At 50.4% G+C, this 16,007-nt stretch overlaps 1 protein-coding gene across 15 annotated transcripts in view; it reads right to left on the minus strand.

Moving 5' to 3' along the window:
* Window positions 1-16,007, minus strand: part of BLTP1 (bridge-like lipid transfer protein family member 1) — a 1,831,302-nt gene that overhangs the window by 941,455 nt on the left and 873,840 nt on the right. The gene's annotated exons all lie outside the window — the stretch shown is intronic.

Raw genomic sequence — 16,007 nt, forward strand, 5'->3', positions numbered from 1 at the left:
ACTTTAATGTACAGTCTGAAGTTATTAAGAGGGCTAGGGAATCTTATCTGACCAAGCTGTCATTGCAAGAGGCACTGACAAATTTACTCACAGTAGCCTCCGCTCGTCTGGTGACGATATAACTAGCAGAGTGGATTTGTGTGAATGTCTCCTTCCAGTGCGCGCCCAAGATGTAGCTGGGTTGCCATATATGTTGGTAGAGCTCTTTTGAACTACAGTTTTTACCCGACAGCCCAGCCACCTGCTTATGCTCTATGTTTTTGGGAAATTGTGGGTCTCCCTCTGACTGATTCAAGTTGATGTTATGTCTGGATCAGTGCATGACACCGACAGACAGACACAGATACACACATACCCACCTCTCTCTCTCTTATTATGATGACCGCCAAGTGACCTTAATGAAGTGTTTAATGACTATTCTAACTCTACACGCGCTTTGATGCTAGGGTAGGTTAAAAAGTGTACTGAGACCAATATAATTGAGCTTTTGCTTTTTTGGTACACTCGCTCAAAAGTACCTAAATTCACTACGAGGATGCGTTCTCACAACGCACAGGTCCTCACAAAGATAGTGTTTGTCTGGATCTGACCAGGTTAACCCACGATATGAGGACAGAGCCAGTCTCCACAGAGTGGGTTAAACATACATACACAACATAACATAACATGCTTATTATGACGACTGGACATTTATCGTATGGAAGTGTTTAATTACTATTCTAACTCCAGGTGCGCTTTGATAGTAGGGTAGGTGAAAAAGCGTACTGATACAAATCTAACTGTGCTTTTGTTTTTTTGGTACACTCACTCGAAAGTACCTAAACACACCATGAGGATGGGTCCTCACTGTAGGAGAGTAGGGTCTGCAATCCTATGATCACCCGGATTTTTTTGCTTTTGTTTCACTGGTTTACGACTTTCTCTGGCTGTGGGCCTGCTAATCAGACCCACAGCCTGGCTGTTCTCTTTCTAAATTACGATATGTACCCTAGGTGCATTGACCAATTGGTACTGGGCCGCCTTATCAGACCCCGTAACGCAGGGCATAGGTGTACCCAGGGCCGCCAGGGGCTGCAGCATGTATTATGCCACCCCTGGCTGGCCTCTTAAATTTGACACAACTGGCTGCACGACAGCTGGGGCGAAGACGTGTAACCACCCTTCGCTTTAGGTATAGTAGCTCTATATCTAACCATACAATGGACACCCGAGTTCCTATCAGTCACTCCTATGGCAGGCCTTAACAATCCTGAAGGCAGAGTGCGTGGGCTCGTGTGAGCTAGGTTCAGGCCCGAGCCGAGCCCGGTTGCAGCTTGCGGAATCAAGACCCAATGGCTGTTCCATGATAACGCGTACCACATCGGTAACTTCGGTGTCGCGTTATCAAGACATGTCGAGTAAGGTGTCATACGAATCGGGATGCTGCCCTCTCACCAACCCTGGCGACGAGGTTAACATTCCGCCCTTCTAGAGGGACACGACATGTACGTAACTGTGAACCCCGGTTAAAGTTAACTGAAGCCTCAGCTCCACAAAATGGATGCTGCCACCACAGACACAAGTCTGACCTCCTGCTGCTGGGAGTCCTTCCAGCGAGGAGCACTTGGACAAAGGGTTTCCTGTCGAGGGCGCTGTTCGCACCGTCCCAGACAGGGTTTGTGTATTCTGGGTAGGTAGGGCTTTGGCGAGGAGGTGACTGCGGAGTGGCACCCCGGTGCTCACTACGCATCTGCCGGTTAGAACCAGTTCCAGGGGCGACAGCCCTGGCCTGGGGAAAGTCCGGCAGGGGAGAGGGGCGTAACTACCCCCCTTCCTGGTCCCACCCTTAGGGCAGGACCTAGTCATGTACCCACCCCTTTCTTTAGGATAAAGACCGGAGCGGGGACCCTTCCAAATTAGATCATCTTTGAATCAAGAACTACTTTCTACGAAAGGACACTCAAGACTCTTCTCAAGATTTCTCCCTTGTGACTAAGGAGTAGTCACCCTGCATCAGCAGGCACCATCTAAGAACTCTGCGGTTTGCTGCAAGTCCTTCCTCAAGGATCCGACGGCCCAGCTCGACGAGAACCGGCTTCCCTGGCACCTCTGACCTCTACCCACGTCATCAGCTCAGCTGTGATCTGTGGGTGCGACGAGACCTCGAGGGACCGGCCATCATCAGAACCTGCACGCTCTTAAAAACCAGCACGACCATCGAGGTAACTCTCTGGTGAGTGCTCTGGGGTCCGAGAAACCCCGACCCTGAGTCGCTCTAGCACCGAAGTGCAGTCTCCCAGCATCTCCACGATCTGCGTGGGGCCCTTCTGCTCACTGCTCAGCACGTTGTCTGGTCACTCGCCGCTGGCTTGTGCCCTTCTGTGACGACATCCGAGAATCATCACTGCTGGTCTGGTTGCTCCAGACTGGCCCTTGCTTCCATCTTTGCGAGAAGCACCCCGGACCCTCCTGGTCCACTCAAGACGCCATCTTAGGCCCACCCCGTGGCCCTGAGATCTGCCAAGGCTTGTTGCCCCATCCTGGGCCCAGCGACGCCGACAGCATCATCCTTCGTGGGACAGCTCGCACCTCCACCGTGGTCGCCGACAACGCCTCCTGGTCCGTGAGACTGCAGAGCCTAGCGTCGCCCACTCACCTGGTCGAGGTGACGGCCAACCGGTGCCTTCCTGGTACCCTCTGACTACTGGCTAGTAGTACGAACTTGGTCCCCTCTGCTTTCAGGTTTCATCAATCTCCGATCCAGGCTTGGATCTCTACGAACTATTCAGCACTGGTCGCCGGCCAGCAACTCCTTCCTTCCGGCTCCTGGCTCGTCAGCGAAGACCCCGACGCCTGTAAGACTTGTGCAGCCGCAGCCCTCGTGGCTAGGTAACTCGGCATTTCGGTGCCTGCATAGCCTCCTTACTCTAGGGTCCCGAGTCCCTCGCTTCCGACTTGCCTTATCGGGTCCGCCCGAGACCTTAACCTTTCCGTGTCCTCGGACACTTGTTTTTAAACTGTGCACTTGAAGTATTTGCTAAAGAGATTTGGTCTGTGCTTAGTACCCTGTCCTCATAAAGAGTACAGGGCTGTTGTGATTCTTAATAAATATCCTGTTTATTTTCATAACACTTGTGTGGTGTCCTTTCACTGGGTATTCAAGGGGTACATGTGTGGTAAACAGCTGGCTTAACACGCCCTCTCGAGTCTTTAGCCTTAGACTGCTCGTATCCACGCTACTAGGATAGCTGGTCTATAGGTTGACTTACAACCAAACACCATAAGGGTCGTTGGAACGATACATAGCGGTCGCTAGAATAGCGAACGTTACATATCGGGCCAACTTCTCACATTGGTGAGCAGCGGTTGGGATTTGAGCTTGCTGTTGTTTTGCCACACGTATCCTAAGAATATCTTGTTGAAAGATCGCACAAGTACTGTTAGTACATATAACCAAAGCTTAGAATACTCTGAGTTCTACTGAACCAGCTGTTGTAGCTCCTCAAGGCTTAGCACACCTTGGCTACAACTCTTAGCAAGGGTACAGTAGGTAAACACGTAGTGTAGGTAAGTGCACCACTTACACCACACTAGAAACAGTATGTCGGACAAAGGAGGAAACTCTGGGTCTCCCCTTATGTCAGTTGACCCTCCGCAGGTCATCCCTTCAGGATATACTGTGCTGAGCTTCAAGGAGTTAAGACGACTGTGTCACTCCAGGAAGATTCAGCAGGGGTCTAACCCCACAACGTCCTTTCTGATTGGTCTCTTGGAGACTTATGATGCCAGAAGAGCTGAGAAACTGCGTAGCTCTTCTAATCCAGAAGGAGACATGCCTCCCCTCGAGGGAACCCGGGACGATCCTGACCTCATCCACCTCGCAACTGAGAACGAAGATGTGGAGGAGGATGAGGATGAGGATCTCTCTGGGGATGAGGCAGATAAGGGACAGGTAGAAGTCGTCAGACTAAGCAGGTCCAACTTAAGCAAACATGATAGCGGTACTGGGGGACCCCTGGGGCCACTATCAGGTCAGCTTAACATTGGGAATGGACGAGCCAGATCTCTGTCAAGAGGCTCTGGCAGATCCCTTCAAACCAATGGCTCTCACAACTCGTCTCAGAGAGGGATGACGTCCCCTCAGAGGAGAGTGTACGAAGCTAAAGAAAGGGCAGCTAATCTAAGGATCGAAAGGGAAGAACTTGCCCTGGCCAAAGAAAGGCTTGCCTTTGCAAGAGAGCAACAGTTAAGTGGGGTAGTCCCCACTGGTGGCAGCAATGTACCTAGTAATAGGGAAAAGAGTTTCGATACGAAACACCTTGGTAAGATAGTGCCCCCCTTTAAACAAGGGGACGACATCCACAAATGGATTACTGCTTTGGAGAGGGCCTGCACTGTGCAGGGCGTTCCCCAGAGTCAGTGGGCAGCTATCTTGTGGCTCTCCTTTGAAGGAAAAGGAAGAGACAAGCTCCTCACCACAAGGGTGGAGGATGCTAACAATTACCAAATCTTGAAAAATACACTCGTTGAAGGGTTCGGCCTAACCACTGAGCAGTACAGGGTGCTGTTCAGGGATACCCAGAAAACGCAGTCTCAAGATTGGTCTGATTTTGTCGATTGTGCCACTAAGGCTTTTGAGGGCTGGTTGCTGGGCAGTAAGGTTACTGATTACGAAGGATTGTATAATTTGATGATGAGAGAGCAAATTTTAAACAATTGTCAGAACCAGTTGTTGCATCAGCATCTTGTCGACTCGGATCTGACCTCTCCCCAAGAATTGGGAAAGAAGGCAGACAGATGGGTTCGTACAAGAGTTAAACAGAACCAGGGCCAGAATCAAGGTGGTCAGAAGAAAGCAGACCAAAAGGGTAAAGATTCTAAAGGGGAACAAAGTGACCAGAAGTCTTCGACAGGTCCCCAACAACCCAAAGAGGGTGGGGGTCAGGCTCCCCAAAAGAAGAAAGAAGGCCAATCCAAAAGATGGTGCCAGTACTGTAAAAGTAAATCTCACTGGTTTAGTGAGTGCACCAAGAAAGGAGGAGGGCAGACTCCTGCCACTGCAGCCCCTAAGGCACCTGTGCCCCCTAGTACAGTCAGCAGTGGTAGTGCGCCTCCCAAGGGTTTAGTAGGGTTAACCCTGGGTTCTGAGGGGCGTGACAACTTAGTTGGTACACTCACTCAGGCTGTCCTTGTCAGTACAGGGGACGTGGACGTGTCCCCTAACGTAAGCCCCAATTCTTTGGGCAAATACCGACAGACGCCTTTCATAAATGGAAAGATGGCTCAGGCCTATAGGGACACTTGTGCCAGCGTCACCATGGGGACGCCTAACTTTGTGGACCCTGGACAGATCATGCCAGGTACAGAATTCCTGGTGACCAATGCAAGCAATGTCACTACCAATCACAGTATGGCAATTGTAGCTTTCTCCTGGGGAGGGGTAACTGGCCAAAAGAAGGTTGTAGTTAGTCCAGACCTCCCAGTGGATTGTTTGTTGGGCAATGATTTGGAGTCGTCACAATGGTCAGAAGTGGAGCACCGGACTCACATGGAAATGTTAGGTTTGCCAGCACATGTGTTCGCTGTGACTAGGTCACAGGTCAGGAAATGCCCCACTGAACAGGTGCTGGATCCTGGAACAACGGACCAGACACCTCCCAAGAAAAAGAGCAGTAGGGTTAAGGCTGCGCCTTCCCCCTTGCCCCAGGTCGAGGATCAAGTCTCAGAGGAGGCTGACCTACAGGAATTGCGGGAAACTGAGCCTAGGGAATTCGAACTTGATCAAGTTCAATTCTTGGGTTCAGGGGGACCCTCAAGGGAAGACCTGGGGAAGGACCAGTTAGACTGCCCTTCTCTTGAACCCCTCAGACAGCAAGCTGCTGCTGAGGCTGCTGGGAACGCCACAGGTACCCACAAGGTATACTGGGAAGATGGACTCCTGTACACTGAGTCAAGAGACCCCAAGCCTGGCATGACCAGGAGGCTGGTTGTACCCTTGTCTCAGCGTGGTTTCCTACTTACCTTGGCCCACGAGATTCCCTTAGCCGGTCACTTGGGCCAGACGAAAACGTGGGACAGGCTTGTCTCACACTTTCACTGGCCACACATGAACGAAGATACCAAGGAGTTTTGCCGCTCCTGTGTCACCTGCCAAGCCAGTGGTAAGTCAGGTGGCACGACAAAGGCCCCCCTTATACCCATGCCGGTGGTGGGGGTACCCTTTGAACGGGTGGGGATCGACATCGTCGGTCCCATGGAACCACCTACAGCATCAGGGCACAAGTTTATACTGGTGGTAGTGGATCATGCCACCAGGTATCCTGAAGCTATTCCCCTTAGGACCACTACAGCACCTGTTGTGGCAAGAGCCCTAGTTGGAGTGTTCTCCAGAGTGGGCTTCCCTAAGGAGGTCGTCTCCGACAGAGGTGCAAACTTTATGTCGAGCTACTTAACTGCTATGTGGAAGGAATGTGGTGTTAACTACAAATTCACTACACCCTATCACCCACAATGCAATGGGCTTGTTGAGAGATTCAACAGGACCCTAAAAGGGATGATTCATGGACTACCTGAAAAGCTTCGGCGTAGATGGGACGTCCTGATCCCCTGCCTCTTGTTCGCCTACAGAGAAGTCCCACAGAAGGGGGTTGGCTACAGCCCTTTTGAGCTTTTGTACGGGCATCCTGTAAGGGGACCCCTGTGTTTGGTGAAGGAAGGATGGGAGAGACCTCTCAAAAAGCCTGCAACCAACATAGTGGACTATGTGCTTGGCCTCCGCTCGCGGATGGCTGAGTACATGGAAAAGGCATCTGAAAACCTTAAGGCCAGCCAAGAACTCCAAAAAGCTTGGCATGACCAAAAGGCTGTCTTGACTGTTTACCAGCCCGGACAGAAGGTGTGGGTGTTGGAGCCAGTGGCCCCAGCAGCACTCAAGGACAAATGGTCCGGGCCCTACACCATCCTGGAGAAAAAGGGAGAGGTCACCTACCTGGTCGACCTGGGAACTCCCCGGAGCCCCCACAGGGTGCTTCATGTCAACAGGCTTAAAGCATATGTCGACAGGAAGGACATGAGTTTGCTCATGGCCATAGATGAGGGACAGGAGGAGGAGAGTGACCCTCTCCCCGACCTGCTCACTCAGAATCCTGACGATGGGTCGGTAGATGGTGTTGTCTTTTGTGGCAGCCTCTCCGAACATCAACAGAGCGACTGTAAACAGGTTCTTCAGTCGTTCAGACATATGTTTTCTCTAACACCCAGCCAGACCGATTGGTGCACCCATGAGGTTGACACTGGTGACAGCTTGCCCGTTAAGAGTAAAATCTACCGGCAGCCTGATCACGTTAGAGACTGCATCAAGAGTGAAGTGCAGAAAATGTTGGAGCTGGGAGTCATTGAACCCTCGGATAGCCCTTGGGCTAGTCCCGTAGTTCTAGTGCCGAAACCTCACACCCAGGGTGGTAAGAGAGAGATGAGGTTCTGCGTAGACTACAGGGGTCTCAATGCAGTCACTAAGACTGACGCCCACCCAATACCGAGGGCAGACGAGCTTATCGATAGATTGGCTTCGGCCAACTACCTAAGTACGTTTGACCTAACAGCTGGGTATTGGCAAATCAGGTTAGCTGAGGACGCCAAGCCTAAAACCGGTGGGCATTATCAGTTCGTGGTGATGCCCTTTGGTCTGAAGAATGCACCTGCCACCTTCCAAAGGTTGGTGAATCAAGTCCTTACTGGGCTGGATGACTTCTGTGCGGCGTATCTTGACGATATTGCTGTCTTTAGCTCCACCTGGGAGGATCACCTGGTCCACCTGCGGAAAGCGTTGGAGGCCCTGCAAGCAGCAGGCCTCACTATCAAGGCCACCAAGTGCCAGATAGGGCAGACACAGGTTGTATACCTGGGCCACCTTGTCGGTGGAGGCCAGGTTCAGCCACTGGAGAGCAAGATACAGTCAATCAGGGACTGGGCTCCTCCAACCACCCAGACTCAGGTTCGAGCTTTCTTGGGCCTGACTGGATACTACCGGAAGTTTGTCAGGAACTATGGTTCCATTGTGACACCATTAAACGAACTGACAAGTAAGAAAATGCCAAAAAAGGTTCAGTGGACAGCGAGCTGTCAAAAAGCATTCGATGACCTAAAGCAGGCCATGTGCACGGCGCCTATCCTCAAGAGTCCGGACTACTCCAAACCATTCATTGTCCAAACAGATGCTTCTGAGTTGGGTGTGGGAGCTGTTCTTTCTCAACTGAATTTTGATGGTCAAGACCGGCCCGTTGCTTTTATAAGCAGAAGGCTGACCCCTAGAGAGAAGAATTGGTCAGCTATTGAGAGGGAGGCCTTTGCTGTGGTTTGGGCCCTGAAGAAGCTGAGGCCATACTTGTTTGGCACTCACTTCAAGATTCAGACCGACCATAAGCCCCTCTTGTGGCTAAATCAGATGAAGGGTGAAAACCCCAAACTGCTTAGGTGGTCCATTTCCCTACAGGGGATGGACTTTACAGTGGAACATAGACCTGGTACTGATCATGGCAATGCCGATGGGCTCTCCAGATATTTCCACTTAGAACAAGAAGACTCACCTGGTCAAGGTTAGCTTATTGTTTCGACGTTTGGGGGGGGGGTCATGTAGGAGAGTAGGGTCTGCAATCCTATGATCACCCGGATTTTTTGCTTTTGTTTCACTGGTTTACGACTTTCTCTGGCTGTGGGCCTGCTAATCAGACCCACAGCCTGGCTGTTCTCTTTCTAAATTACGATATGTACCCTAGGTGCATTGACCAATTGGTACTGGGCCGCCTTATCAGACCCCGTAACGCAGGGCATAGGTGTACCCAGGGCCGCCAGGGGCTGCAGCATGTATTATGCCACCCCTGGCTGGCCTCTTAAATTTGACACAACTGGCTGCACGACAGCTGGGGCGAAGACGTGTAACCACCCTTCGCTTTAGGTATAGTAGCTCTATATCTAACCATACAATGGACACCCGAGTTCCTATCAGTCACTCCTATGGCAGGCCTTAACAATCCTGAAGGCAGAGTGCGTGGGCTCGTGTGAGCTAGGTTCAGGCCCGAGCCGAGCCCGGTTGCAGCTTGCGGAATCAAGACCCAATGGCTGTTCCATGATAACGCGTACCACATCGGTAACTTCGGTGTCGCGTTATCAAGACATGTCGAGTAAGGTGTCATACGAATCGGGATGCTGCCCTCTCACCAACCCTGGCGACGAGGTTAACATTCCGCCCTTCTAGAGGGACACGACATGTACGTAACTGTGAACCCCGGTTAAAGTTAACTGAAGCCTCAGCTCCACAAAATGGATGCTGCCACCACAGACACAAGTCTGACCTCCTGCTGCTGGGAGTCCTTCCAGCGAGGAGCACTTGGACAAAGGGTTTCCTGTCGAGGGCGCTGTTCGCACCGTCCCAGACAGGGTTTGTGTATTCTGGGTAGGTAGGGCTTTGGCGAGGAGGTGACTGCGGAGTGGCACCCCGGTGCTCACTACGCATCTGCCGGTTAGAACCAGTTCCAGGGGCGACAGCCCTGGCCTGGGGAAAGTCCGGCAGGGGAGAGGGGCGTAACTACCCCCCTTCCTGGTCCCACCCTTAGGGCAGGACCTAGTCATGTACCCACCCCTTTCTTTAGGATAAAGACCGGAGCGGGGACCCTTCCAAATTAGATCATCTTTGAATCAAGAACTACTTTCTACGAAAGGACACAAGACTCTTCTCAAGATTTCTCCCTTGTGACTAAGGAGTAGTCACCCTGCATCAGCAGGCACAATCTAAGAACTCTGCGGTTTGCTGCAAGTCCTTCCTCAAGGATCCGACGGCCCAGCTCGACGAGAACCGGCTTCCCTGGCACCTCTGACCTCTACCCACGTCATCAGCTCAGCTGTGATCTGTGGGTGCGACGAGACCTCGAGGGACCGGCCATCATCAGAACCTGCACGCTCTTAAAAACCAGCACGACCATCGAGGTAACTCTCTGGTGAGTGCTCTGGGGTCCGAGAAACCCCGACCCTGAGTCGCTCTAGCACCGAAGTGCAGTCTCCCAGCATCTCCACGATCTGCGTGGGGCCCTTCTGCTCGCTGCTCAGCACGTTGTCTGGTCACTCGCCGCTGGCTTGTGCCCTTCTGTGACGACATCCGAGAATCATCACTGCTGGTCTGGTTGCTCCAGACTGGCCCTTGCTTCCATCTTTGCGAGAAGCACCCCGGACCCTCCTGGTCCACTCAAGACGCCATCTTAGGCCCACCCCGTGGCCCTGAGATCTGCCAAGGCTTGTTGCCCCATCCTGGGCCCAGCGACGCCGACAGCATCATCCTTCGTGGGACAGCTCGCACCTCCACCGTGGTCGCCGACAACGCCTCCTGGTCCGTGAGACTGCAGAGCCTAGCGTCGCCCACTCACCTGGTCGAGGTGACGGCCAACCGGTGCCTTCCTGGTACCCTCTGACTACTGGCTAGTAGTACGAACTTGGTCCCCTCTGCTTTCAGGTTTCATCAATCTCCGATCCAGGCTTGGATCTCTACGAACTATTCAGCACTGGTCGCCGGCCAGCAACTCCTTCCTTCCGGCTCCTGGCTCGTCAGCGAAGACCCCGACGCCTGTAAGACTTGTGCAGCCGCAGCCCTCGTGGCTAGGTAACTCGGCATTTCGGTGCCTGCATAGCCTCCTTACTCTAGGGTCCCGAGTCCCTCGCTTCCGACTTGCCTTATCGGGTCCGCCCGAGACCTTAACCTTTCCGTGTCCTCGGACACTTGTTTTTAAACTGTGCACTTGAAGTATTTGCTAAAGAGATTTGGTCTGTGCTTAGTACCCTGTCCTCATAAAGAGTACAGGGCTGTTGTGATTCTTAATAAATATCCTGTTTATTTTCATAACACTTGTGTGGTGTCCTTTCACTGGGTATTCAAGGGGTACATGTGTGGTAAACAGCTGGCTTAACACGCCCTCTCGAGTCTTTAGCCTTAGACTGCTCGTATCCACGCTACTAGGATAGCTGGTCTATAGGTTGACTTACAACCAAACACCATAAGGGTCGTTGGAACGATACATAGCGGTCGCTAGAATAGCGAACGTTACATATCGGGCCAACTTCTCACACTCACAACACACCGGTTCTCACAAAGATAGTGTTTGTCTGGTTCTGACAAGGTTAACCCACGCTATGAGGACAGAGCCAGTCCACACAGCGTGGGTTATACATATATACAAACCATAACATAACATGCCTATTATTATGACAACCGCCCATTGATCGTAATGAAGTGTTTAATTACTATTCTAACTCCATGCAGGTTTTGATAGTAGGGTAGGTTAATAAGCGGACTGAGACAAATCTAACTGCAGTTTTGCTTTTTTGGTACACTCGCTCAAAAGTACCTAAGCACACTACGAGGATGGATCGTCACAACGCACCGGTCCTCACAAAGATAGTGTTTGTCTGGTTCTGATAAGATTAACCCATGAGGACCAAGCCAGTCCCCCAAAGTTTGGGTTACATACATACATTCTCACTCTCTCCTCTCTCTCACTCTCTCTCTCTCTGCCTTTCCTTAAAGAGTTCAAGGGTAGAATGAGCCTTTTACCAAAAACGTGGTATCCACCAGAAGGCATATATAGTAAGTATGCTTTCGGGGAACATCCTTTACAACGCAACTTTTACCACGCAGAGCCTTTACGACGCAACTATTACGACGCAACTATTACAACGCATGTCATTACAACGCATTGCGCTGGGGGGCGGTCTAGGATAGGGAATAGATTTAATTTACTATCCAACACCTTCCCTACTATCCATGGGGACTGGAGTTGGAATATTAAATTAAACTATTCACTATCCAGCACCCCACAACACTATGCGTTGTAAAAGCACGCGTTGTAAAACTTGCAATGTGAAGGCATGCGTGGTAAAAGCATGCGTTGTAATGTCATACATCCATGCTTTCACATCCCCTGAAAAGGCAGTGGATCTAATCCACGGTTGCAGCAGAGCACCACACATTTGCCCACTGCACACATACCTTAGTCAGTGGTGTCCAGGCCAGCCTGGAAAATATATTTAGTTGAATCATGGTTGTTCATAATAGTTTGAGCCAAAGAGGACCATAACTCCTTTGGAACCGCCGGCGAGGTTTTGCTGGCTATATCCTAAAGGGCATGCATATAACATCCTAACTGACAGACTGCACTGACTGAACACAACAACAAGCTGGCAGAGAAAAACACATGTTTTCCGAACATCTCAATCTTTTTCGACTGCCCGGAGAAGTCACAAGAAATGCATTAGGGTTAATTTACTGGTGGAAACTTGGACCACCAAAATGTCAACAGTTGGGTGCTGAGTAAGGATGTTCAGGCCGCCTGGTTCAGATCTATAGCCTTTGGCCACTTGTCTATTTACTGGTGGGCAAAAGCAGCATTTTACCCAAGTAAGCATGAGGGTGACAGTCCGGGCTTCATTAAATGGGATTGAGGGCTCAGATGAAGCAGGTCCGGGTGAAAAACTTTAGTCAGTACTTTGGTTTTGACTCTCAGCTAGCGTAGCTGTAGGTACCAGGACCTCAACTGCACAAGTAATTACCACAGAAAAAGATGCACTCTTTTCAGGAGAGGAGGGGTGCGGTTACACCAACCCTGTGTCAGGGAAATATCCAGCCAACTGGACTCTTGCAAGTCTAATTAAACATTATCATCGTCAGGGTGTGGTGGTAAACCATCCCCTTACTCTCCGTCACCACTGTCAGACAGGTCAGAGTCTGACCCAAAAAGGTGATGCTGCCTCCGAGGAAGTCTTTGCAAATATGGAAGCAGTTTGCCTGAATCAGGTCGGTGGGCTGGAGTCAAGGAGTGGCATCAGTCAGATCGAACTGGACTTGGCTCAAGGTCAGACAACGGAGGTGACAGGAGCACAAGCTTCAGAGACATTGGGACTTGTGTCCATGAAGAAGGAAGAGGAACGGATTTTGGAACCGAAGTGGAACTCCGGATGTAACCAGAGTTCAGGTTCAAGTGACTCAGACTGTGCTGAAGGCAGACCAGCTGGTGGTAATCCAACTTGAGTTCGTCGCAGATCCTTGAAGCCCAAACGAGTGCCATAAGGATCCAGAAGTGTGCCAAAAGTAGGTGGCATGGCCTACTTGAAGGTCTCAACTAGCTGTGGCGTGGACGACGGTATGGGAAGTAGGGGCTCAATGGGATCAGTTGAGGAGATTGGTTGGTACCTTAACACTCTCACATATTCGCTTTGGGCAGAGTGGAGTTGAGCTCTGCTTTGTTTCTTCTTTGACTCTGATGACCTCGATTGTGAAGAACTGTAGCAGGATCGACCTTCAGAGAGAATTTGAATTGAATTTAAAAACATTTGTAAAGCGCGCTATTACCTAGCGGTTTCTTGGCGCTAAGGATTTATTGAACCCAAGTAACAGCTGTGGAAGGACTAGGCTAGGAATGCTTGCAGGAAGAGGTAGGGTTTTAAGGCCTTACGGAAGTCAGAATAGAGTTGGATAGATCGAACGTTAGGAGGTAGGGAGTTCCAAAGGATAGGGCCAAGGACCGCAAACTTCACCCCACCCCATCCTCATCTTCCTGTAGCGAGGAACGGAGAGGAGGGACTGGGAAGAAGAGCGGAGCTCTCTAGCAGGTGTGTAGCTGGAGATTGCCGAGTTTATGAAGGCAGGGGCAGTTCCAGCTCGGGCCTGGAATGCAGTACAGCCCAGTTTGAAAAGAGCCTTCTCCCTGATGGGCAGCCAATGCAAGTTCTTTAATACAGAGGTGGCATGATGGAATTTAGGGAGGCCATAAATAAGGCGTGCCGCCTTGGTTCTGTACCAGCTGTAGGCGTCGAAGAGCATAAGCTGGGACGCCATTGTACAGGATGTTTCCATAGTCCAGACGTGACAAGACCATAGCCATCACAATGAGTTTGAGAGCGGGAAGAGAAAAGAATCTGGAGATTTTCCTGATAGTGCGAAGAGTGAAGAAGCAGGAGGACACCACCATACTAATCTGAGTGTGCAAGGTTAGATTCTGATTTAATGTGATCCCAAGTGTTTTAACAGAATAAGAAGGTGAGGGGGAGGGACCAAGTGAGGGGGGCCAGACATAGAGGTCCAGGGACTGGATGCACCACCATGCACAGAGAAAAAGAGTCATGCTGTCCACTTGGAGCAAGAGCAGGCCTTACACAAAGTCTCAGTCTTCTTTCGGTGTTTAGTGACATATAGCTTCACTTCATGGTCCAGGATCACCTTTGGATAAATGAGGGCACATTTGTTGCACATCATGGGAGTTATGGCCTGAGGACAAGCCCCAGAGGCAGACCTCGTGCATTCCATCATCGATATCAGTTCCCGACAATCAGGACATGATTTGAATCCTGGAATCTTCAGGCAGACATTGTTCCTTTGCACACTGGAAATGGTGAGACAAATCAGGCAAACTACAAAGACGCAGAGAACAGGATAGTTCCTGGAGTGCAGGATGAGAATGGGGGGTGGTGGAGACAGCCACAGCAACTGCCTGTGCCCACTTTTATGAGACCTCATCTACGGAACACCACCGCCTGGCGTGTGAGACCACTGCCCTATTAGTAGCCGAATCCCACTGCCATATCTGATGAAGGTTGACAGGAATGATCTCAATCAGCCACTCACACTTGAAGAGGTGGTTGAAGCACTTTTTGATGTTAATTTGAGCAGGACCCCAGGGCTGTTTTTCAGTGGATTACCACTGAAAAGTCAGTGCTGAGATATTTCACCGCATCCTAGACATGTCTACGAAGGAGGCCAATGGGGGACACTTCCCGTTGGAGATTGATCTGGCTATGCTTGTGGTCTTGCCTTAAACAGGATGCCCCCGGACCAAGGTACCTCTTATCGCTCTATCGCCCTCATTAATGCAAAGGTTAAGGTCTACGCTAAAATATTGGCTACTAGACTCCTGAGAGTGCTGCCCTACTTGGTCCACCTGGACCAATGTGGATTAATCCCAGAGACATTGCATTAGGAGAGTCCAATTGGCCCTGAACCGCAAACGCTTCAAAGGAGAGTCAGTTGCGGTTAGGCTTATAAACTTTGAGAAAGCATTTGACACACTGCACTGGTTGTTCCTGAAGGAGACTCACTAAGATGGTGTCATGCCTGACGATCCACGGAAGCCGTGGTTGGCAAAGACATGGTTGGCGGAAGAGAGTGTGTCAGGAAAGCGCATGCGCAAGTCTCGCGCATGCGCGATATCGTTATATAGTTTCCCCTTTCCGTTCCTATGACGCTTTGCGTTCCCTTCGGGTTTCCTGCATCGCTTCCGGGTCACGGTGGTGGCGTTCGGGCTCCGGCGGATTTCCTCTTGGCTCGTTGACAGTCTATGGTTGTGAGCGCTCTCCTACTAATGAGATAAGTTCGAGAGTGGATTATTGTTCCTGGAGTTAACACTCGTTAGTGTTTTCTACTCCGTGTAGAGTTTACACGGGGGCGTCTTCGTTTGCAGACACTTGTTACAGAACTTATTGTTAGCGCTTTATTTTACCTCGGTGAGGTTTATCTCTTTGGTTTAGCGGAGCATCAGCAATTAGTACTTGGAGCTCCTGAAGTGATTTCTAACTTCATTTGATAAGACAAAACAGGTACAGGCGATACCCTAAAGATATATAGATGCATTAGACGTTGTCTAGGATTACTGATAATACCCTTTATATTTGCAGGGAATTATTTACTTGATGCAGGAGTTACTTTTGTGGAGAACAGGGAGTCAATATTCATAAAGGCACTGGAAACATTAGGTACGCTCAGTCACCTATTCTTATACATATAGGCATTATGTGGACTCTCCCTTATTGATAACCAATTACCCCTATTTTTAGGAATATTCATTTTTCATGCATCACCCTACCTACCTTACTGTGAGGTTAACAGAAGGAAGATTGATTACAGGTAGAAGCACTGCAAGTAATCGCCAGGTACCATACCTCTCTGCTTTATAGCATACACACTCACAGACATATACATCATATTCCTAATCACT

Source organism: Lissotriton vulgaris, chromosome 3_1, assembly GCF_964263255.1.
Source record: "Lissotriton vulgaris chromosome 3_1, aLisVul1.2, whole genome shotgun sequence".
In the NCBI taxonomy this organism is placed as follows: domain Eukaryota; kingdom Metazoa; phylum Chordata; class Amphibia; order Caudata; family Salamandridae; genus Lissotriton; species Lissotriton vulgaris.